The following is a 26251-nucleotide window of genomic DNA, read 5'->3' on the forward strand; positions in this document are numbered from 1 at the left end:
TTCCACTTTATCTGCGCACCGGACCATCAATTTCAATTAAACCGATCCAACCACCGTTTGCAACGACACCAACACCAACCAGGCCAAAGCGACCGTGTGACGTGTGTCCGTACGGTTAGTACCATTCGCATCGAACGTCAATCGATTGCAGATTATGCTAACAACTTTAATCATTCTCCGGATTTTCCTTTTGCCATCCGGAGCCAGAACCATGGCGTAGACACACCATGACCCAGGGCAAAAACTCACAAAGAGAGAAAGAGATAGAAAGAGAGAGAGAACAGCAATATCACGCTGAGCATATCAGGCCATCAGGGGTGAAGCATATCGAGCGTGGAAAATTTGCATACAATCCGTGGTAAGAAGTCGCATCATATCGGTAGAATATACCGAAGTGACAAACGCAGTAGCTGCCAGGTTACTGGCACACTCGCGCACAGGCAAACGAGGCGCACTAGTCACGCAGCAGTAGAAGCTGGAAGGGGGCAGTTCTGCTTCAAGGCACACGAGCACACGAGAAAGCAGACTGGATAATATATTACCACACTTTTACACGACTGATTACGTCCTTATTTTCTTCCAATTGATTTCGATCGTTGCAAGAACCTTTACGCGGGCGGGGAGGTTCTTTGGTGCATTCTTTGGTGGGTGGCACAACAAAATGTGTTAAAGCCGCAAGGGGATGTTTTTTAATGAAGCTACCCAACATAATAATAACCATCGAGTTGAGTCGCCATATGAGCGATGAGAAAAGCGACTAATAAATAAAATAAATAAAATAAATAAAATAAATAAAATAAATAAAACAAATAAAATAAATAAAATAAATTCCTCTTTTTCTCACATCAGGACATCAGAAAGGACATCCAAAAAAGATAAATTGGTTTGCGTAATAAATAATGTGGAAAATTGTAGATTATGTTCGAAATTTTCCATCCACATTTTAAATTATTTCGCAATAAACATATAACCAGGCCGACATTTAAATGATCTCCTCCAGCGATCGATCGAACGCCCCAAACAATGCCAATCTGGTACAGAAATTACGAAACTCGTGAAGCTACAAAATTGGTATGAAATTACCACACTACCATACATTCACAACGCTTACACACGTCCCATCTCCGCAATGCAAAAGTGATGTATTTAAGAAAGCTTTCGAGAGGAAAAACTCGTGCGCATTTCCGTCTGTCCGTCTGTCCGTTGCAGCACACAACACAACAAAACGGAAACTCATTACAATAACAGCGTGATGTGAATGGATGAATTTCATCACACCTTCTGGGCCGGAACAAGCAGCATTGCAGACGCAACAATTGCTTATCACCAACAAAACTACTTCATAACAAATGTTCAACACATCATCATCAACATCACCGTGCCGTGATGGGGTGTGTGTGTGTGTTGGACAGTGTGTCGGAGCGATATTAACGAAAAGAAAAAGTTACACAAAACAAGGGGGAAAAATGGAAACAACAGTTGATGATGATGTTGGTGGAGATGATGAGCGATTACTTCGGAAAAGTCCAACTCATCCAAAAGCAAGGAAGGCCAACACCACACCACACACAACGTATGAAAATGGCTCAAGAAGCGGCGAAAACAAAAAAAAGCTCCATTACACTGGCGGTGTTGGGTGAGCAAACTTTCACCTTCTCAATTATAGATAACATTTTGCGCTATTGTCTTGTCCGTCTTTCCCTCCATGTGGGGGGCTTATGGTTTCACATTCAACTAACTGAGTTACAGACTCAGAACAATATCTGACCATAAATATAGCTCAACGCGCGGTGAGCACGTGCACGTGTTTTCGCCTTAGTGCCAGTGCCACCACAATTGTCGAAAGCATGGGAACATATACACCGTCATCCACGTCCGGATTGTCTTTTTTCTGTCACTGGTCCCCCCCGGAACACACCTTCGGTTGTCCTCGTTCTTCTACCGCGCAAGTGTGATGGAGGGGTCGGTTTTCCGGTCTTGGGGTTTTTTTTGTCCACCTTCTAAAAGGTGGCCCCGCGAGCTAAGGTACAACAACAGCCCACTTCAGGCGGCTCAAGTACCATTACAGTCATTACGATTCCCATTCGGCAAACGGGTGGGAACACAGCATCTTGCTGCTAGTGCCGATACATTCCCCTACACACTGCACACAACGAGGAAATCGAACCGCGTGGCCAATTGTGAAGACGGCGGGGCGGCAGAAGAAGCCAACGGGGACGAAAAAAAGGGGGGTATAAATGCGGAAGACACCCAAAGGGGCGCTTGAAGAAGCAGAAAAGAAACTTCATCTTCAACTGTGTGTGTGTAACTGATCAGCGCGATCAGTGGTGTAACAGTTAAAACTCCGTTAGCACCGAACCACCCCGAAACGAGACGCGCCATACCAGATTATCGGCATTATCGGCTACTGCAGGGCTCTGGCTGGCTGTCTTGCGCGGCATGAGAAACCTCAAGTTCAATTTTCACACTCTTGTGACCCAAAAAAACCCTCCCCCCTAGAGAAGCATTCTTTGCCACAGCTCGAGCACCACCACACCTTCCAAACGGTGAGTAGTTTAATGTTAGCTTTCGTCATTAACATTCCAGGGGTACGTCCATGCGATAGAGTAGACGAAGGAACAGAAGAAAAAAAGCCCTCAATAATGCAAACATATGTTTTCTTAAACTGTACATAAGCTCTTCAGGGCGGCGGCACTCCAAAAGCTGCAACAGCGCAGCGGAACATTCGTTAGATAATGAAAGGTTGGAACATCTTAACGACAGTACTTACACATGCTGCTGCTAAGTACACCCACCAAGGGCGTAGTCGAACTCTCTGAACCGCCGCCGGTGAGTACTACAACGTTAACCGATGATATAAAGGCAAGACAATGCTGTCAAGCGCAGTAGTAATGCTACAAAATCACAAATAAAAATGCAACATCTTCCAGCAAGTTTTATAATACCATCAAACGGAAACCTGGATGCAATACGTTACCAAAACGTTCATCCGACGGTATCGGATATTTACAGCATCCGTTTAGCTTCGAAAAGCTCCAAGTAACAACAACCAATCCCGTGTACTCTGGCATCTCTGACTGTGTCCTGCAGTTAATCCTGCAACCACGCAAGCAAGCGCAAGCAAGCGGACAGTTCCTTAGGTAGACACAACAACACAACAAACAATCCCTCCAGGGACTCGGCAAGAGACAACAAATTGCTAGTGCTGGTCGCTTCAATAAACTGCGGAACAGAAGGTAAAGTTTTATCTCCACCCAACACCGGCGTTCTGTGCCAACTGTCAAAGTCAAGTTTATCACGGGGGGGAAGCAGCGAGGGAGGCGCGGCAAGAGAGACTTACCCCTGTGTGTGTGTGTATGCCTGTGGAAAGTCTGTCCATTTCGACTTGTTACTTTTCACGATACTACCCTCTAACAATGAAATGCCCCAGAGAGAGGTCAACACTTGTGCCGGGCTACCAACGGCCACCAGCCCGGCCAACAACAAAACACATGTCGTGGAGCCGATGTATATGTTTGGCAAGGGATGTTGTTATCGAAAACCCCCCTTCCCCAAAAAAAAAAAAACTCGAGAGATCGAGAAATGAAAATTGAAAGTATTTGCGATTGGACTATAAATTCGTTAGTCACGTACCGCCACAAATGTTACCGTGTGTATTTGAGGAAATTAAATTGGCCAACGAACATACAAGGCCCGCATATATGTAACTGCTTTTTGTTTCGCGACCCACACGAGCTTTTGCGGCATTATCAGTAACATATATAGGCCACAGTTATTTTAAAACTTTAAGTTTCTGTATTTCTGTGTTGTAAAGTCTCAATATTACAATTTAAAAATATATCAAGAGTTAAATTGTGAAGATAATAAATTGAAGTAACTCTTGAAGTTCCCTCCAGAATTTGGAAGGTAAATTCTGTTATTTTATTCATAGAAATGAGTTAAAGTTTTAGATGTACTACGCCGTTTAACTAACAAATCTCTTCCACAATTCACGATCACGTACTTTAAAAAATAGAACCTGATACAGAAAACAACATCAAGCGTACACAGACGGACAACAGCTTTATGTCCCCCCTTCACGTACGGGGTGTGGGGTTGTTGTTGTCCAGAATAAAGGATTTATGGTGGTGCGTCTAAATTTATGGGGACAGGTAAAATATAAATCCTATCTAGACACTCGCGACCACCACCAGAGACGGGACACGCGGGAAAGTTACGCGAATAAAGACAACCCACAAGTAGCGAGTTTATAATAACGTCCAACTTGTCGCTAAACAACAAAATTAAAAGCTTAATTCAATTGCTTTACAACCTTTACAATAAAAAAAACGATAAAAGTCTATCGACGCCGTAAAGACACGCCGTTCCGTTCAGCAGAAGAAATTGCTTCAAACACATTGACCTTTTCCCTGTGCTGCTGCTTTCGCACGTGCGACTTCAAACAGATTGACATTGCCCACAGCGCCCACCCACACAGTCCGCCCATAAAGAAGACAGTCAATAAATTTGCATCATAATTTAATTGACTTTCAGTGAACGGTGATCAATATTTTTTCTTTATTGGCACCAAAAAACGGAACGGTGAGCGATTTGGTCCCTGTTTGTTTTTTTTTTGTCTTCCACTCCTCCGCTTTGTGGAGCCATCGCGCGCGCACGTGTCGCACAACGTCGTGGTAGTGGTTTGGTCCCCGGAGTTCCACTGGGAACCATAAACAATAATATCTTTGTGTATGGCTTTTTTTTCTGTTTCATGAGCAACTGAAGTGATGACATTTTAAAATTAAAAAAACAACACACACACACGCACACACAGCTATACATAAATTGAGAAAGTTAGAGAACGATACCGATATTTCTTGAGAAGGTGTAAATGAAAGACCCCATCGCTTCCAAAAGTTGGGAATGCTGGGGCTGCGAATGTCGTCTTCTGCTAGGCGCTGGTGTGTTGTGTGTGCCGTGGAACACAACAATCCCCGGGACTATAAATTTTCACCACCATTTTCTTTGCTCCGGTGGGAAATGGGAACGCACGCAAGAGACACAGGACGGGACGGGACACGCGGGAGCCCCCCTCCCAGCCAACGAAAGCCCAGAGGGAGACACACACGTCGGGGCAAAACCGCCAAAGTCAGCGGACGAAACCCATCAAGTCGCTTCGCGGATGCTTGAAATACATCACACACAGCCATGACCCGTGTTGTTGGTGGTTCGTCGTCTTTTGCCACTTAATGCCACACACAAGATCACCGCCCCCAACCGTTGCGCCACAAGCAATTTGCTGGGAAAACTGGTGACTGCCTCGGAAAGGAAGTCAATCTCACGGATACACGCAAATAATACACACATCGGCCGGCCCACCCGCCAATCAGCCGGGCGGTTTTATTTTTGTGCTTCCAAAAACACAACAAACACTCATGAGATTTAACAAAAGCGGCGGCAAAAAGCGTTTGCGGAAAAGCGTTAGAATTAACTTTGGAGAATTTTCTCGCCCACAGTTAACTCTGGGAGAACCTGGGTTCGGTTTTTCGTGCGCCCCTCCCACGTCGATCCTCAAAAGGAGGGAAAAAGCGTCATGGCGAAACGAACCCACACTGTGTCGCCCGCTACTTGTTCGCGGGGATGCCTCTCGGGGAAGGAAATTTACCTTCTTATACACTGTTTGTTATTATATTCGTACCACCAAATGGAGGGGGAGGGTGATGGGGAGGGAGGTGTGGGTGCGGAAAACTGAAAGAATTTTCCCCGAGCTTTCTCAGCCGACGTTAGAGAAAAAGGCCAACTTTGTTGAGCCGTACAACCATTTGTCTTGTGTGCGTCGTGGACCGTGTGCATCACCTTTTAACCCCCCCGGTAAGGACCCCAAAACAAGCGCAAAGAGATATGGGATACGCATCCCCCCCACCCCCCTCCCAACTGCCGAAGACGCATCGGAAAACACAATTGATATAAATCATTGTTTATGTACTGCTGCACAACAAAGCAACGGAACGAGGAACGGATGAAAACTCAAGCAACCCACCCACCCCCGGAGTGATGGAAAAACTTTTTCCCATTCCCATAATATAGCTCTCCGAGGGGGACACAATTTTTTTTTGTTTAAAACCACGAACGAAATAGGAAACTGAAAGCGGCCAAAGCGAAAACCTCCTAAATAAGCGCACATGACATGATCTTGCTGGTGGGATTAGGGCGCAAGCAAAAATGGAAAGGCGACCGAATTAAGAAAAGAAAATCTGACTAACTAACCACACCGATGTGGATGCGAGACGGGGGGGACGCGCGGACAAGAATGGCAACCGTCGTAAAGCATAAAAAAATGTTCGCATTTATTCCGAGCTTCTCATAAATTCTCCACACACAAATCTGGAGGGTCTTTTTTCTGGTCTGGAGGGCCAACAGAGGGTGTTTGTTTCTGGTGTTTGTCTCGCTTATAAGAGCTTTTGTCTGTGTCTGTTTTTTTTTCTATTTATTACAGTGTCCTGCCATCCCTATCCAACCTAACCAAACATACACAAAGAGACACACCACACCACATAGAAAGACGAAGGTAAATATGTCTCCTGCTGATCGTGACGACATTGACCTTCGCCCCCATAAAAATACAAAAGCGAGCAGAAGAAACGGCGTCAAGAAAAAGCTCGTAACCGACACACACACACACAGTACCACCCCCCCCCCCCCTCAGAATTTCCCAACAAAGGCAGAGGGATTTCCACGTGCGCCATTTTAGAATCGCCCACCGTAGGCAGGCGTGAATCATCCCGAAGGGGCCCCCGAAGGGAAAATCTCTTAAAAATATGATACTTTCCCTGTTTTTCTTTGCGCTTCTAACATGGTGCTCGAGGGTAAAGCTGTACCACTCCACAGTGCCAAGAACATCATGAAGAAGATGGGCGATTATAATGGCAACGCCACGCGCGCTTTTCTTGATGGTTACATTTTTCTTGTGCACAAAAAAAAAGAATCTCCACAGAACTGTGTTCGGGATGGGCTCTGGCAAGAAAAAGGATGTTAAGTTCATCGCTCATGCAACGACACAAGCGAGAACGATGCACTCGGCGAGAGATATTGAGAGTGTAATTGGGTGACCAATTAGATAGTTCCAATAAGTCTCACCTCTTCATCAAGCTTCCTGAGAGGCTCAATTTATAAGGAATATAAAGATATTATTTACCCGTAGTGGAACAGTCAGTATGGAGGACTGATCCGGATGGGATTTTGGACCAGTCCTGTCGTGTGAAGACCGGTACCGCTACCAATACACCACCGGGCGACGATGTGACCCTGAAGCTCACAGAAATACAGATATATTTGTGGTTAAAGTTGTTGTGGCTTAAGTCCACAGTAATGAGGAATTTCTCCAGAAATTCAGGACATTCTTGCATGCACCTTGCAGCCAAACCCATATGACAATAAAATAATGATCGCTAAAACAATGACAATCTTGAGAATTGAGAATAAACTCAATAGGACACGATCTTTCGCGTTACAAAAACCAACTGTACCACCAACCGCCGCTAAGTCAATCCACTTACAACTCAACCATTAAATCGTGTCACAAAACCTGCCAGCTCCCGCGACACAAAAGGACGAGCAAGTTTAGCCGCAAATAAAAACAAAAAGTTCGGCCACCACTGAAAAATAGGGAAGAAAGGAAGGAAGGAAGAATTCCCCAAATGAAATTACAAAATCAAGACATCATAATACTTTATTATGGTTTCATTCTATGGACATAGTGTTTTTTTTCTCCTGTTTGTTGCTATTTCCTTTCGCAGCTCTACACTGCAGTGCTTTCGGAGGAGGTTCACGCTACTGCATCACCAACATCATCATCATCATGGCCCCGTTTTGTCCCGTTTTGTCGAGCGATCGCGGCAATGATAATGATGTTGTGCTTTAAGCGCCACTCTAAAAATCAAGATAAACGACTCCTGGACGAAGAAAACCACCCCCAAAGCGAGCGGCCGCGGGGGCAAAACGAAAACCAGATTATGATCGCTCTACGATGGGCGCTACGTCGCTCGTTGTAAAAACATAAGGATGCTGCGGAAAAATTATACACACAACATTAAGATTTACCACCCACCACCACCCAACCAACAAACCGTGATGGGGTGGTGATGATGATGGGGCCGGAAGAACCCCACCCGGCACTGTGCCGCCTTATGGTTGTTGACGTTTCAATTTCCTGTCCGACGCGTCTGCCGTCTGTCATGTTCCTGTTACCAGCAACATAATACGCTCCCTCCCGGGGAGCGAACGGATGGGCGCGACATTGTGATAGAAAGCTTATTAATTATTAAACAAACGTTTCTCTACGGTTTTATCTTAAATTTTCTTCAAAATACCCAAACACACACACACACACACGTACACCACAGAAACTCCACCGAAATGTGAGTGTGAAGTAAAGAGAGCAAAAAGTTTATGATAAGTCTTGTTTACGATTATTGCAATCATCATCAGTTCGCTGTGTACCTTTCACACGGTATGTGCCCCCGGCTAGGTCGAACCGTGACCTTGACCTTACGAAACATTCGGGAGCATGACAGGAGTTTTTACAAACGTCCTTTACTTCTTCACCTAGAGTGGCTCCATGTTCCGCCAAGGGCCATTCAAAGGGAACGATACCATATGGTTTCGGACAGTGTTTTGTTCTGTTTTCGTTTGTTTTGTTTCGTTTTTTTCCATCCCCGTACGACGATGCAGAGTAATGGGAAATTATTATAGAAATAAAATCAACTCAAAACAGTAATCATCATACACATAAACATAACATTAGACGACACCCCGTCCCAGAAAGTCACTTTGGAGGGAGGTTAAGTGTAATAACACCATCGATTGTGAATGTTTTTTTGCTATTCTTCGTTCTTCTTCATTTGTGACTGTTTTTTCCCCATTTTTCTCTCTCAAATCTTGAGCAATTCATGTCTACGTGTGTGCTTTTGTGTAAAGGGAGTGTGTGTGTGGTACTTGTTTGAAACCATAAATAAAATAAGAAGATAAATGAGGACCGATTCTGGCCATAAAGCAATAAAATACGAGCAACGTATAAATCTTGTTCTATGTTGTTATTGCGTCTGCTATCTAAAGCAATTCATTCGTGTAGGTACGTTCGTCCCACGGTGCGACACAGCCGGTAGAGTAAACAAAACACTTCAAAAAGAGCATACAACATTCAAGGCAATACCGTTTAAGGATCGTTCTAAAATACAAAACACCGAAGCAATAATGACGAACAAAAAAAATTAAGATTAATCTTCGTTCTAAAGACGTTCGTATTTTACATATTAACTACAGATTTAGCTTGCTTTTCACATCTGAAGAGCTTAAAAGTTACAACCACAGTTTGAACATCTCTTCTTCCGTAGAATCGTCACCAAACCTTCTCATCCTCTGACCCAGAGATGCTAGCAAACATATTCTACTTTTGAGCAGCTAATTACAAAGCAAACGAGAAGTCGCGGTACTCTCCAGCACAAACCTACCAGACGGTATCGATCGTTCTGCTCAAGTGGAGGAAATCGAGTGCAGTGTCAACAGGTCCTGGGTGCCGAATAATTAGCATTTTCAGGATTTGCTAAGAAATCGCGATGGCCGTGAAGATGCTGCCAGATCAAGAATAGTGTTGTGCGCTAAGGACACCACTGAACAGCACAGCAATGAGACGGAAGCGATGAACCAGACATAACCCATAATATACCCGGAAGTTTAGCCCTTAATTAATCCTACGGCAATTCGGGAGAACCCCTTCACCGATACCCGTTTATTTTGTCAATTTAAATAGAATCTGACTGTAACAGAAGCTTCCCCTTCCTATAGCAAAACATAAATGTGTTAAAACCCTATTTATTTCCCGTTCCTATGATGGAAGGACTTTGCACTAAATGAATTCGCACGAAATGTGAAAGCTTCAAGCCCGTGTCCTATGAAACTGAAACTGGGGAACTAATCCTAATTGATTCTCGACTTAAAATTTTCATTACAACCAACTCTGTGGACTCACCCAGCTAAACTAAACGGAAAGAAAAGCGCCCAATGTCCCTTAAGGGACGGAGAACACCACTATCATACGCTTCAATCTAATCAATTAAGAAACTTCAGATAAAAGACTCCATATTTCACTTGTGTCGGTGAGTATGTGTGTAAGTTTCCCCAACAAAACGGAGAGACTGAGCAGGGAGCCCCAGAACGGATAAAGAGCAAACCAATGTCCAACAGGATATGTGTGCAACCATTCCTTTGCTCCTGGAGTTGCCTGGAGACAAGGTGAATCTATTCTGCTGACTTAATCAACATGGAGTGTTGCTCGCCCATCCGCCCCCTGTTAGGAAAGGTCAACACCGAGGACAGATCTCTGGGGATGCTTCCCCTTCAAGTGATCTTACATTGCACGCGAGGGAAGCAAAACGTGAAACAGAAGATTGAGAGATTGCGACGGTACGCCGGGAGACAGCGAGATCGCGTTACGAACGAAGCGAAACGAGAAGCAGTACACTTGTGCCACGGAACCAAGAAACCACAACAGCGCCATAATAAGGTGCAGAAATTCGATTTGTTGCAGCAAAATAAATCATGTCAGCTCCCAAAGCGACGAAACACTACCCTGCGAAGAGACACTGAGTCAACCGTCAACGTGGACGGATGGATGTGTCGATGAACTACGGTCACGTTCGGTTTGCCTTCAGACCGTTGGACCCGGAGACTGTTGGAGAAAAAAATTAATTCTGCAGTGTGAATGTTCCGGCAAACGTGAACGTCAATATGCCGGCAGCAATAAACAGAACGGGATATGCACCAACTCCATGTGTTCTAATGAGAATTACTCCACCGGGTTCTTTATTAAAATATGATTATTTATTTAATATTTTGACTACCTTATTTTAATAAATTATCTATGAAATATGCTTGAATAAATTGCACAAATTCTAAAAGATTTATGAAAGTTTTAAAATGGAGTATCTCCTTTATACGAAGAGCGATATCTCACGAAATCAAAGAACCTTCGGGCATTGAAAATCTAAAAAAAACATCTACGACAACACCGACATAACCGGCAAGATTGAACTCGCCCATCTTCCGTCAGCTGATGTAGCGCTTGGAGGAAGAACGGAAATGAGAAAAAAAGCTGTGTTCAGATTTCGACATCAGACGAGATAGGTGACCAGATAGTGAATCAAACCAGAAGAAATGCAACGATGATGAATGGCGAAATCTTCCGAACCATCGCAATTGGCGCAAGGACCTTGAATCTTGTAGCCAAGGATCAGAACAGAACAAATAATCATCTGTAGATCGTCTGTGCTTTTTCATCATTCATTTCGTTCCAGTTCGTGGGCCCGGGCGCAGACACGTCTTCATCGTTTCATATCATCCGTTAAACAAACATTTCATCAAATATCCTTGGAAAATTTGTTCCTTATTGATCGATATCCATAATATTAGCTGCGCGGGCTTTCGTGATGAATTTCATACTGCTTGAATGCGTATGTAAATTTAGATACAACTGTTTGAACAGTAAATATCTCGGAAATGTATTAAAATTTAACCAAAAAAAAATCCTGGAAATTATTGCTACTCTCTTTTTGTTGCTATTAGCAACTTCCAACAAATTGAAGCCATGATGTTTTCAGTAAGTATTACATATTATGTCAGCGATATACGCTATTACAATAAAATATAAAAGTCCAATTTACATAACTTTTCCTTTAACAGTTAAAAATAGTTTTTAGCAGTTTCATAACGTAATATATAAAACGAAAATTCCTAATGTAAAAATTCAAATAATTTATTCACCGAAACGTTCATCGAGCGGCCGCAGTGTTGGGTCACCCTGCGCACCCTAACGAGGTGTCATGGACATGGACAAAAAAAGGACATTTTCGAAAACGGCCAGCATAACCAGCCGCCGTCGCCGTAACCGCAAATGTACGAAAATGTCACTTGTCTCGCTCTGACGGATTCGCCGCTCCGGTTGCTATATCTGCCGCTGTATATGTTTGCAAATCGGCCGCCATCATTATCATCGCCGCTCTACGAAAAATACACATACACTGTGACAGAACGGTTTTACACGGTACGCGACGTCGAAAGCTCACGCACACATCGTTCGGCTTCACAAGCACACACACAAGCACACCCCAGACGCACAACCGACTGCTCTACGGTAAAACCGGCCCGTAGAGGAACAAAGCAGGGTTCGCGTCCCTTTTTTTTCGTTCCTCCCTACAAACACACACCCCAATCGACGGAATGAAGTGGAGGGAATAACAAAGCAAACGGCAGTGGCGATGATATCCGTTTACAGTTGCCGCTTCGGGCGATTCGAAATCCCTACGTTACGAACGACTAAATCCAAGGTAACCTCTACACGACCGTGCTCACGTACTCGGACGATTTTGAAGCCAACTTGAAATATTATACCCTCGTACCAACCAAGCACGGTTTCCCTTTTTTCTTCAACATTCGCACCAGAGGCGGCCAAAAAATGTCCAGCTCGTGTTATAATGATACTGGAGGATGCGAATGTGTGCGACCATTTTTGACAGAAACCCGAGGAAATGACCTGCAAATGCCAAAGACGTTTCATCCCTTAAAGAGTGACAGTTGTGTTGCAGATGGATCAACGAACCACACACACACACATACCAACGCATTCATTATCCTTGCATACAAGTATGACCTATACTTTGTTTATGGTATGCTGCCGGTCGTCACTGTCCACACACTCGTATATACACACGGTGTTCCTCTCATTACTGTTATTATTACACCGGACACACGGTGACGGTGCACGGTGTGAGCAGATGCTTGACGAAGGCCCGTATACACAACAAATCGCCATCAGCGCATTCCTCTCCCCTCCTTTGTGGCAACCGCCTCGTTAACATTGTTTGACCATCAACAACAACATCAGCTTCGAGCCTGTTCGAAGGTGGGAGTTGGGTTTGTTGATGATTGCCATCTTCGGGCGATGTTTTAATGCCGGCTAGTTCATTATACATTGCAGCTTCCCGAGATGCATTTATTGCTTTTGATTACTTTTACAACACAATAAAACGCTGACGGCTCACGCAAAATGTGCAGCACCAGACTGGTAGCGGCGATGTATATTTATTTACAATAAAGGTTATAAAAAATGTCATAAACAATAAATTCACATAATAATAAGCAAGATAAACTGCTGCTTCTGCATAATAAAGTAAGAAATAATTTAGTAAATGCTTAAGTTCGACAGATACTTCTTTAAGGTGCAAAAGAATACATCCAAAATATGAAAGTATAAAAATATTACAAAAAATTAAACTTTTTTGCAAACATGAAGCTTCAATTATATATTACTAAACGTACAAAAAAACAAATTACCAATCTCATGCTTCAGAAGGGAGGAAAAACTGCCTAATATTTTTTTTCAAGCAAGACAGATAATGCATCAAACGGAGTATAAGGGGAAAATGACAGCTAGGGATTAAGTGTTTTATTAATAACAAAATTGTGTAAAACTCTTCCAAATATAGCAGAAGAAGAAAAACACATTCAACTCTGCCTTAATCGCCATAAACAGCGGGACACACAACAGGGCTGAGAGAGAAAAAAAAACGATCGATCATTGCCCATGAATAAAACACGCACACACATACACCCCAATGCTTCATCGCAGCGCCGCAGCAGCAGCATAGCAAGCACTGAAAAAGTACATTTTTTTTTTTCGCTGTCATTTCGACCCTTCTCTACTGCGGGGCTCTGTTGCTCGATGTTATTTCGATCCGCTTTGCGCTGTCATTCCACAGGCGAACGTGAGCGCGATCAGATCTCGAACGAAATGAATAAAACGAAGGCCGACTACTCTTCTTGCCCTGTTTTGCGCGGAGCCAGCACACAGAAAATACGCGTAAGGGTTGGCTGCTCGGTCTCCATCGTACCCGCTTGGCTCTTATGCGCGCTATGCGCCGCTGTTGCTATTGCCCCTATATTGGCGAACATCGACCGACTGTGCTAGCACGGCACACACCATCAAAGCACTGTACGCTACGCACGCATCCATGCGCAACGACTGCCTTTATGCAGTGCTGATGGGAAAAACCCTTCAAGGGATGAGCGAATGTTTCAATTTACTACGCAGCTTGCATTTATACATACTATTCTTTTTATTTTCGAGACATACACTATTTCTGATAACTTCTTATGATTGATATCAATCTCTAAACTTTAAACATTAAGCTATGTTTATAGCGTTTACATGTATACTATAACAATAATAAAGCATTTTCGGAGCTGTGTTACGTTACATGCAATACAATTATATTCTTACGACCATTTCAGGAATTGTGGCACATTAGCCGAATTAATTTGGATTATGAACATGGTGTATTTGGTAACGGCACCGGGGCCACTCGTCAGGACTGGTACATAATTCCATCCGACTGACTATCCAGCTACGAATAAATTTAAGTTGACGAATCTTTGTAAATCCTCTTAAAGGAAAATAAATGAAATTGGATGGCAGAAATGACAGAACACGCCCAAACCAGAACAATAATTTGAAATCATTTTACATTACTTGCACAAAACATGAAGCAAAAGGATTACATGTTAAATTAACTAACACATGGGATTCAATACTTCATAATTTTTCTATTGTAATAATGAGCGATATGTTTGGCACCCAATATTCAAGAATCGCTATCTCACTAAACGCTATCAAAACGGAATACTAAAGTCTAATTCTGCCCTGAAAAAAATAAAAAATGTCAAAATAAGCTTGAAACGGTTTGTTTCATTTTAAATGAGCAAACTCAATGTATGCTAGTTACTAACTAAGTCTTTAGGTAACTAAACATTAAAAAGGTACAAGAGCTACCGAGTTTTCGCAAACAGATAAATTGAAGGGACTGCTATCACTCACCTTAGGGAATACGACACACAGTCATGGTATACCACACCATTTAAATAAACTAAATATTCCTAAACGAACTCTGTAAAAGCAGCCATGTCGTGCGGGCAATGAAAAACACCAAAACAATTCCACCTCAAGGAATGTTGAAGTGCAAATACAGATCAAAACGCAATGATATATTGTTTCATTACAAAAAAGTCAAACTAAATAATTGAACACTACACATACCACGTTAACTTCAAGGGTTAACTGTCTAGTGAATAAGAGAAATCATGATTATACTCGGTCTTTTTCTAGCCCATCCATCTACTTGTTTTTGTTTCGCTTACGCAAATGCCCATGTCCCAGTTTCGCTTCTGCCGTGCGCACCCCCGCAACCCAAGTAGCACACACTTCCTTCCTTAGCAACTCACTTCAACACGGGAGACACATCCAAGCAACAAAGAAGACCTGTTCCCGCGAGACGTTGGAAAGAGTGAGCCACACTCATATGGCGCCTTTTCTCTCACTCACGTACGTATACTACACTAACACCATCTACCGCGCGGGGGTTTCAGCTTAGCTTCACCGTGCGCCAGCAGCAGCAGCTCCAATGAACGACGGTTTCGACCGCTTTCCACGTCGCTCCACACGCACACACTCTCACAGCTGCTCATCATGGGAGAGTGTGAAGAAATTATACGATAGAGACATGGGCGCCCAGGAACGGAGAGAGAGAGAGAGAGACAAGGCAACGGCGACATTAATGCTGCTCTCTCTACCACACACTCCCTTGCCGTTTCCTGCATTACTTACAACACACCATGACCTTTCACATCTTCTTTCCCGAAACCCAATTGGCAGGGGAAAATCTCCCCACACAACCGGCCCAGACGTTCACACACACCTGATGGGGCTTCCTTCCTTTCCTCTCCGCTCCCTTTTTCCGGACCCTTTTTGCATGTTTACTCTAATTCTGCCGGTGCCATGTACGCTTCCCTCTACCGACCCATCCACCCTACACACCCTTTTTCCTCGACAGAATGCCATTCTCGATCACTTTTCAGCTGTTTATCTCCTGCAGCACCCCCAAGAACTTTGGGCAGCAACCATCGCATGCCGCGTGTATTCCATCTCGCTTTCGCACACGCGTCGCTGCGCTGCGGCAATTCGCATCCCCTCAAACCACAAACCACGGGGATAGCAAAACTTGGGGGTTGCACACTTCATCTTCGATCGTTTCACAGTCGCTAAACACTAGCGATTGATGTCAACGCGCGCAAAACGGGGAAACGGACTAAGGCTAAAGTTTTTCCTACTTACCATTAACCGGGTGTCTGTGTTTCGATCAGTTCGCTTCGTCGGGCTGTTTCGTTCCGTCTGTGCTGTATTCACTCTTGCTGAAGGTGATGCGGACTCTCCTTTTTGGGATCTTGCCGCGGATCTTCGCTGCAGAAACAATATATCTTTCGTTCACAAATCTCCACTAACCACTCGAAGTGAAACCGGAGGGATCCTTTTGGCGAGATCACTCTGTGCGCGTTTCTGCTGGAACAACTGGCACGACGCTAATGGTGGAAAATTCCGCATACACACACGCACACAAACCCACACACACTTCAATTCGGCACACACATACACACACAGCGGCACTGCAATATGATTCTATTGTGAATATATTGGGGGCAGCACAACAGGCGAGGCGCCGTCTGTGGGACCTCTTCACGGCGAGCCTACTATGATTGCCCACACTGTTGGATATTGTTTTTCACACACTGTACACCCCGGCACGGTACACACTTACGCCGTGTGTTGGAGAGAACACGGATCGATGGTGACGACGATGATGATGGTGGTGGTGGTGATGTTGCCGATGACGCGATATAGTAGTATGGGGATGTACACGGGAAAAGTGACCTGCTGCTAGTGTTTTCTTCGCAAGTAAAGCCCCAAAACGGAACAATCGAACGGCACCAAAACCAACTAAAAAACAACGGTCTGCCAGTCACGGTAAACGTCAAAAAACGGCCCCGAAACACAATAGTTGTTTGATGACGGCTGCAAAGACCGATCTCTTTCCCGCTCACGTTGCTTGGGCTTTCTCTTTCCCACTCTCTCACTCACTCTCGCACGCTCGTCGCCACACACAAGAGGCAAATCCCTCGGCGGAGGATTTCACCCGTGTGTGCTGGATACTACACACACGCGCGGAGGATGCGTTTATTTCACAATACGGATTGACGCGAGGACACCGGGAATAGCATTTGGTGACAAACCTGCTTCCGTGGACAGCTTACCTTTGCCAGACCAGCGAAACACTGTGCGAAGTCGTGGCTGGCTGCCGCGATCGAACACGGGTGGTCTGTGGTCACAGTAGAGCGAATAAGAGAGAAAAAAAACTACTACCACAGGTTGCTTGATTTTTCGACGCGCAAAGGTGCACAATTTCTTCACCAACGCACCACCAGCAACAAACAGCACGCATTCGCTCAGGTGCAACTTTTTAGCAAACTTTTCGGTCGGTTTTTTAAGCACAAAATCGCACCAAACAACAACGGGCAGCGGACACACACGGTTGCGTTCAAAGCTTCGAGCAGAAAGCGAACGAGCGTCCGACGGAAATCCAACCTCTTTTTCGCATTCGAACAAGTTTTACGACCCGCTCTCACACAGCACACCAGCAAACGCACGCGATGGCTACACGCACACTGACGTGCGGTTCAGATCGCCGTGTCGGCCATTTGACGTTTCTCGTACGGGCGCTCGGCATCCCGAACGTACACAAACAAAGGCATTTGTCTGCTGGTGTTGTGCTGCGTGCAAGAAAGTTTCTCGCGAGCAGCTTATTTTCAGGCAATTTTTTGTCAAACGACCGTTGGCTGTTTGTTTTTGATATAGAAACGGCAGAATGTGGATAAAAGTTTTATTTTGCTTTTCATTAAAACTCTTTATAAAATAAAATCAGATAAGAACACACAAAAATTTAGTAGATGATGTGGAGAATAAAATCGAGAACGGTTAAACTTCCACAGAAACAAATGGAACAAACTAAAATTAAACTGTAATGGATAAATAGTAACAAAAAGGTTAAAAAATATGGAAACTAATGGAAAATATCTCGATTTGAAAGTAAAATATCATATATTCTCTGTAAGTACATCGTACATTTGTACATCTGTGTGAGGTTTGTTACAAGAATTAGTTGTGGAAACTTGATATTAAAAGTTGATTGCAAAATTGATTTGACTTGAATGAAATGGTTTCTGTGACATGAATAGTTTATTTTTCAACTAATAGTCTGGCGTATAAGAGAAATAAGAGGATTTCCAAGATCTTCAAAATTGTATTGTATAAAAATTTAACACAAGATCGTGCATATTCAAATCCGATCATCTTTTTAGTATTAAGTCTAACATACTATTTAAAATCTAGAGAAACGGCCTGTTGCAAAACTTCACATAGTGCTACAAGTCGTCTTGGACTTGTATTCTTCTTGATCATTAGTATACTAATAGTTTCGCTATGAGTTCTTCTCACGGTCATCTACTTTCTACACCTGACAAGAGGCCAAACATATGGGAACACCGTTGTAAAACAAACCACATTCCATCAACAAGAAACATAAGCCCTGCATTCGTTGCACTACGACATCAGTGAACAAAAATCAAATTACATATTTCATTATCGATCGATCTTAGAGCGTGGAAGTTTGATTGATTAGCTCTCCTCTCCACGGCCGTTCCCTCCCCAACAGCATGCAGCTTAAGATGAAAGCTGCTGCATAGAAGGAAGCCTCTCCTACTAGGCTGGTGGGATACGCGAGAAAGAAACCGAAATCCGTCAATCAGTCTCCGCTACTTCATTTCTACCGGCACAGCAACCGACACAACAAAGCACAAAGGGAAAACAATGTTCCCTCGGCTGGAACAGTCATGGTTTTGATTTTCCATGGCAGCGTGCCCCATCCGAGGAACGAAATCGCACCAGAGACCACCTTTCTAAGTGAAAGATAATGACCCTTTGCGCGAGGCTTAAAGGGTGAGAGTTTTCTTTCTTCTCCCTTTTGCATCTATACAATTTGTTCCTGCATCGATACGTGCACAGAGTGATTAGATTAAACCATTACGCCCGTACATTGCACACACGTTGGGTACTGTGGAATTAGAGATAATTTCAGATTATATACATTTCCTCACAACTTGAAGCTGAATTACAATGTAATACATTGGAAATTCATAGCGTTTTTAAGTTGTACAAACTGCAGGAATCAAATCGATAAATTATAATTCGCGTCTTTTAAATGACTCCCAGCTTCCGGCGCAATAGCTTGTTTTTATGAGTTCTTTTAGTTCTCCCCGCTTCTTGCGCAATTACCATGCTCCGATCGAGTAAACGATCCGTACCGTCGCATCGTCATGGCCATCCCCGGCCTCGGTTACACAGACAAGGTGCATCTACGCTATTATTACGCAACCGGTGCCATATACCGGTTCGCAGTGTGGCCTAACAAAGTTTGCGGTCTGTTCCGCCTTTACCGTATCGGCGGTGTCATGCCGATCGGTAATTACCAGCTGTGATTTGAGTGGCTGTTTAGCATTCGCCGGCCTCCATATCGCTACCCTCGACAATCGTACGCCCGGTCGCATGCGTGTAAATGACAGTTTGACATTGTGTCGCAGGGTAAAATGCGATGAGAACAGGCTAAAACAGGCAGATAATTGACAAGACTAATTCCACACTCAGCGCGCGAACAGGCGACATACACCAGCCAGAGCAACGAGACCGGTTTGGACGCATGGAGCATTCCTGCGTGTGTGTGTGTACCTTCATCATACCTTCCTTACTTCACTTGCACCGTACAGAATTTAACGTGGGGAGCTTGGGGCAAAGGAGGAAGGGGTTCATCTTGTCAGCTCGTGGGCTAATTTTTATGGCCAACAAACCACATTCAAATTGACAAGCCCCGGGCACAAGACGACAAGTGCCAGGGCGGAAGTGCCAGCTGTCCTGGCGCACTTCCACTGAACCCGCTGGCAAGAAGAAAGCTGGCAAAATTGTATCCGGCCGCTGGGCAAAGAACATGAACCGAACGAGAACCGCTCGTAGGAGTTGCCGTCCATTAAGAAGCGGATTATGCCTGTACGTCGGGCTGTAGAAACCGGATGGAGTTGTTAATGAAGATCATGTCGGCGGAATCTCGTCTCGTCCGTGCACTGCCTTGCCTCCACGGGCTTTGGAACGTGGTACACAACCGATCGTCAGCACAAGTCGATGAGAAGGCAAGTCGAACGCTGGGTGGGAGGGAGGTGCATGTGTTTACGAATTGGTTTCGTTTCATCCCGGTGCCGGGCCTGCAAACCCGGGTGGGAGAACCGGTGTGACGTTGAAGAGGGTCGTCGCGCGGACGACGTTTCGGTCGGGGCCGGTTAAATATAGGCATATAATTACCATTTTCGAGTCTCGTATTAATGCCGGTTGAGCGAGGGAAGATGCTGTGTGCTGTGTAGAACACGGCGTTGGAACGCACCGACCGAGGCAATACACGTTTGTATTCCAGCGCTTACCAACACTCAACAATGTCACCGAATCGAATGGCCTTCAGGCAGGGTAGGCTTCTGTGGTTGTCTCAGACGACCGTATCCGCTTATCAGTAGTACGATACTGTGTTCCAAACAAAGTTTTGCATTGCGAGTAAGGTCTAGCACGAATCAATTCGTACAGTCTGACCAGAGTCCCAGAGTTCCTACATTCCAAGAATACGTCCCATCTTCATTGAGCATAGAGTGATTCCCCAGTACTACGCCCCGGTCTGTGGGGTTGGAGTTCACGTTCTACAGATTAACCTCCCGTACCAGCTGCTACCGATGATGGGAAAAACGACTGCCCTACCGAGTTGCGTCACTCCTGCCGAGCTGAAGACCACCACCTTCTCACCACATTGAGCAACACTTGAACCGTCCCGTTTCTTTGGCAGCACCCGAGAGCGCTTCGTGATGCTTTGGATGGTTTTTACAATGTTATAGCATCAGTAGCTTCCAGCGTTCGAGCCGAAATAGCCCACCCGACTCGGATGAAGATGGAAACCGGGCGGAACCGGGCACCCATTTACCAAACCACTCCAGTGAAGTTAATTTTAGCCTTGCTTCCCTTTTTCCAGGGGCCCCCAGATTTGCCCTATCTAACGGGATACTTTCGGATGCGTGAACCGAAGAGTCGAACTCTTCCATCAAATCCATCCAGGGGCCGGGGCCCATCAATGTTGGAGTTGTTGAGCTGCAGCATTACTTCTACCGGTGGCCGGAGCAATTTCCAAGCTCGTAGATCGCATTGATCGACAGCTAACGAAACGTGGAACGGGGCTCGTCTTGTCGGGTTAGTTCCTCCGTTTTTTTTTAAGAAAGGGTCTGACTTTGCCAACCAGACATAGCCTTCCCATACAAAAAGGTAGCTTGCCTTGAAGCTTAAGTGGAAGGTTTGCAATGCCGTCTCGCCAGATCAACCGAAACTGACCGAACGCGATCATTTCGGTGACGTGCACCGTACCGTAGGTGCCGCAAATATGTTGTCAATTTCGATCACGCAACAGCGTCATAAAAAAGGGGTAGGACAAGTGGAGTTGATCCTATCATGAAGGCCGCCGTGCGACGGAATCAATCGTCATGACAGTGCGGGATGATCGTTTCGGCCTGCTAGATTGCTGATGTCGCACCGGTTTGATTTGCGGTTCGCAGTTCACCTTTGACAGTGAAGGGTGCGGCGCTCGTACCTTTACATTAGCGCACGCATGTTTTCGACACTAATCGGTGGGGAATGGAAACAGAGCCGGCACATACACATTACCTTTTTTATTTCGCTAACGGATGATTTCACGGTCACCGGGTTTTGGTGCGCTGCTGCGAGGGTTAAACCGCTTCTCCAGGTAACCCTAGGCACGGGAACACTATCCGGGACACCGTAAGCTACGCTGAGCAATTCGCACAATGACACACGGGGACATACACAGACACACCAAACTTCACTTGGCACTGGGGACTTGGGAATCTTCCCAGCACAGGTAAGGGTTGGGATGGCACCCGTTGCTTAGGATGGGGAGGTTAGGAAAAACCTGTTTTTCCTATCCACTTCCCGGTGCACCACACTGTTGACACTGTTATTTACCTTTTCCAGCACCTTGGAACAGGCTGACGGGTCTCGAATCACACTGGAGATGCGCCTTTCTTTTTGCGCCCCGGAGCTGCAACGCTCATTCGTGACGGAGCGAATGAGATATCAATTATTTTCCGATCACCTACGCGGGACACTAGATCGGGTAAGCTACCAAAAAACACGCACACACTGCCCCAATGGAGAAACCACTACGCCACGGCCATTTTCTTACATTTGGAGCGAACTTTGATCACCATCTGACCACAGCTGGGTAGCTTTATTTCGCAGACACTACACCGCTGCACCGAAAAACCACCGTACACTGAGAAACTGGGCAAATTCACGATCGTGGTAAAGCCAAACATCAACAATTAACTCCCCTCCCCCAGCTATAACACTGCACGGAATACCGGGAGGTTTACGCACTTGAAAATACACCTTCAGCAATCTGGACCGCGTGTTACCGATGAAATGTCTCGCGATCAGCGTTTCCCGAACCGAACGGCCTGGACCACAAATCGTTTTGCCAGTGCGCGCAATAACACCAACCGGACCAATAATACAAAAATCAACGAAAAACGAATAAAAAAAAAACAATCGGGTAGCACAACAAAACAAACCCCGCGTGCGAGACACGTTCACTTGCGTTGCGCGAAGAAGAGTGACGGACGGGGCGCGCGCTAACGGGCGCAAAGTCGGCGGTCGCGATCGAATGGAGTAAATCGAGTGTGTGTGTGTGTGTTTGTCTGTACGTGTGTCTTTTCTTCTTTTTCGTCTTCGTATTCCGCACCGCCCGTTACCGTATTAACCTTCTATAGGTATTTTTGTTGACGTTGTTGCGGATTCTCCGGCGTGCGCATCGTACCGGGTGCGCGTGTGTGTACGCACCGCGATGGCGAACGGAAGGCGAAACGTTTGCGTATATGAGAGAGAGAGAGAGAGGGGAAGCGTGTGTGTGTACACGCGCGCGCGCGCATCGATCGCAAGTAAAGATCGCCACAATACTAAGCCGACGGTGTACCGATACTGAGCATAAAAAGAGAAACAATTTTTCGTGATTCGATTCCGAAACCAATTCCGTTTGGACTCGCCCCGAAACCCTCCCCGAAGCTGGATAATATTCAAACCCACCGCCCCCTCTTCTCTCCACCACCTTCCAGTGAGAAAACGTGGGACGCGTAAGGCGTCTCCTTTCGCCGCGGCCTTTTTTCCAAGAGATGACGAGGTGGCCACAGCATCGCGCACCGCGTAAAGTGCGCGCTCATCTCGCTCACCACCGAGAAGGTGAGAGGAGAGCTCGCGAGCTATAGAGGAAGCGAGGTAGAGAGAGCGCGAGAGCGAGAGAGTGGGCACTGTTGTTAATGGCAACGGTGATGCATCTCGTTCTCTTCACCCCCAGCTAAAGGAGCGATATCTCCGACTTCGAGACAAAAGGAAAAGTGGGTCCATGAGGATGCTGTTTGCTCGCGAGCGCACACTCTTTCGCTTTAGCTCTCTCCTTCTCACTAATTATTTACTCACAACACCGCGTTTTTTTTAACCTTCTTCTCTGCATCTCCATGGAAATGCCACGGTGCACCGGAGATTCGATCAATTCACGAGATCGTCAACAGCATCCCTTCACTGGCCACCCGTTAGGCGCCGCCAACCACGTTTTGTGAGCGGGCGGAAGAGTGGGATCGAACGAAACCTGGGAGCCGATCGTGCCGAGTACGAGAGCGGGATCGAACGAAAACAAAACAACTCCATGGTTCGGATGATGCCCCGTTAGACGTTGACAGGGCAGGATGTATTTATCCAACCGTGTGCCACGTGGGAAGCGGGGGGACAACCAGATCGAACGGAACGGTCGGTGTTGAATGCAGTAAGAAAGTCGAGAAAGCGATCACGAGCTGCAAACCACCCTGACCGACACGGGGCATTGCGATCTTTGTGACGCTTTTCCCTCCAGTAAGGTGTGGTTACCGGGGGCACCGTTTTTCTTCCATACCCCCACATACACGGCCGCGCGTTCGTTGCTTACTTTCGTTGCACTCTTCCTGTGCAGTGTCACGCCACTTGACGGCTGCTGGTTGACCGTTTGCTGCATTCCTACGGTGTGTTTTTCTCATTAGAGTATTATGCCGATGCACTCGCCCCTCGGTTGGTCGAACGGTGAAAGGTCTCTTTGACTTCAAACGATCAATTTTCAAAACAGTAGTGTTAATGCCTTGGTCAACGTTTGACATTTGACGCCTTTTCGGGCCTTGTTTGTGATATTTAAACGTTATGATTCTTTAAAATGTGGGATTATGCTGAAAAGGTTTTAGAGTTATGCTTATATAGATAATATTTAGGAATTAAGTTATCCAAATGTAGTGGTTACCAAATTTTCTCATCACCTTTGAAGAAGAGGAGACAAGTTGATGAAGATACAGACACCTTATACTCGAACACACGTTTCTGAGAATGGAATAACTGAACTTATATTTAAGATAGTTAAATCCTTGTCACAAACCCGTGGGTCAGAGTAGACATCAAGGAATACATTACAGTATCCAAATAATTCCCAGAATCTCAGACACTGAATCCCTTACTATCCAAATCTCTAGTGTCCTTTACAGACACCTGGAAACATTGTTCCGTGTGGATTTCTCCTCAGACACCAATATGTTGTAAGAGGACTACCTTCCAGGACAGAAGAACCTAATGCTTCTGAGAATTACATCTACATCTTTAATCGATGAATATCGCACTGACATTGCAAGATTGCCTGAAAATGTTATCTCACGTTTTATTAGTGTTATTTAGTATAATATTTATTATTCAAACAACTTATAAGCGAACATTTCCGAATTCCGTTAAAGAATGGAGTGTTTCTAGCTCTAGTCTTATTTGAGTAACAAACACGCGTATCAAAGTAAAAGATCATTCTAATATTTCGACACCACTCTGTCGGAATTTTTATAATTAAGTTCGAAATGAGTATGACCCTCCCGACCCAAATAATGCATCACTTCATTTCCAAGCGTGCGGACATTCCTCATCGTCAAACGCCATCTCTCGCCTACTCGCAGCATAAACCCATCACTCGCTTGCCGTTGCGTGTTGTTCTGTTTCAAAGAACGCGGGATCGTAATGTGCTGGAACAGCTCATCCCCACAACCAGACAACAAAACCATCGAGAAACGCCAGAAGATCTCTGTGCCTGCCACTTTACTTGCCGCCTCGCAAACGACACACATCTCACCGCGTTGTGCAACCGCGCCTGGGATGCGAGTTCGGAGCGGATCATAAATTTTTCACACTCGCAGATATTCACACAATTTTTGGGCCAACGAAACGAATATTTCATTGCGGGGCCGGCGGCGGTATCTCCAATGGTTTGTATTTCGTTCAATTTCCCACCGTCCCACTCGAGTGGCTGAGTGCGTGTGTGTCATAGGACGGTCCCGTTGTTGTTATCATTATGCGTCGGAAATGGGCTCTCGATATTGGATTACTGTGCGTGCTTGTTTCTCGGTCGGTGGAGATGTCTGTCACGGTCAAACAACGCCGATCCCCGACACAATCGTTCGATGCTTCACGGTTGAAGCTGACAACAGTCTTACATCTTCGCTCTAAGCACACGCGTGGGTGCATCGGGAGATAATGCATCTATCAACAGCAGAACCTTCACCGATAGCGGCCACCACAACCCAAAAACAGAAAACCCTTCGCGATGGACGGAAATTAAATTTCCCTACCAAACGAGCAGCCGCCAGCCAAGAGGGCGGTCCATGTGCGACATCTTCGAAAATAGCATCCCCGTTGGCCGGTCGCGACGGTTTCGTGGCATGTGGCCGTTTGGGAAACCGAATGACTCAAGCGTTCCAAACGCACCCTTCTCGGCGTGTATAGCGTGGCCGTTATGGCCGATACAGACGCACCCGCGTACGGTGTTTGGATATAATTTTAAACCCATCCGGGTGGGTGCTGGTCCATTTTTGGGCCGGCATATCGTTCTCCCTACCCAGTCCCGGCCCAATCAAACGATGAGCTGTTGTTTCCAAATATTTTCACATTTATGAGTCAACATTTTTCCATCATCCATCAGCTACGGGGGGGAAGCAACATAATCATGCAATGTTTTTTTTTTTTGGTTGTTGCTGGCGTTGAAACAATCCATCCCCGGCTTTGTTCTGGTTGGCAGATAGGGAAGGCAAATATTTGTGCTGTTTAATGGACTGATTTTGCTATTTTTGGATGTGG

At 45.4% G+C, this 26251-nt stretch overlaps 1 protein-coding gene across 1 annotated transcript in view; it reads right to left on the reverse strand.

The window, feature by feature from the left end:
• Positions 1 to 16371, reverse strand: part of LOC128297497 (secreted protein C-like) — a 29223-nt gene extending 12852 nt beyond the window's left edge. The window contains exon 1 of the mRNA XM_053033147.1: positions 16199 to 16371. The gene's annotated coding sequence lies outside the window, so the exon portion shown is untranslated. The remainder of the gene's footprint in view (positions 1 to 16198) is intronic.
• Between the last annotated feature and the right edge of the window lie 9880 nt (positions 16372 to 26251).

The sequence above is a fragment of the Anopheles moucheti genome, chromosome 2 (genome assembly GCF_943734755.1).
Source record: "Anopheles moucheti chromosome 2, idAnoMoucSN_F20_07, whole genome shotgun sequence".
Taxonomy (NCBI): Eukaryota; Metazoa; Arthropoda; class Insecta; order Diptera; family Culicidae; genus Anopheles; species Anopheles moucheti.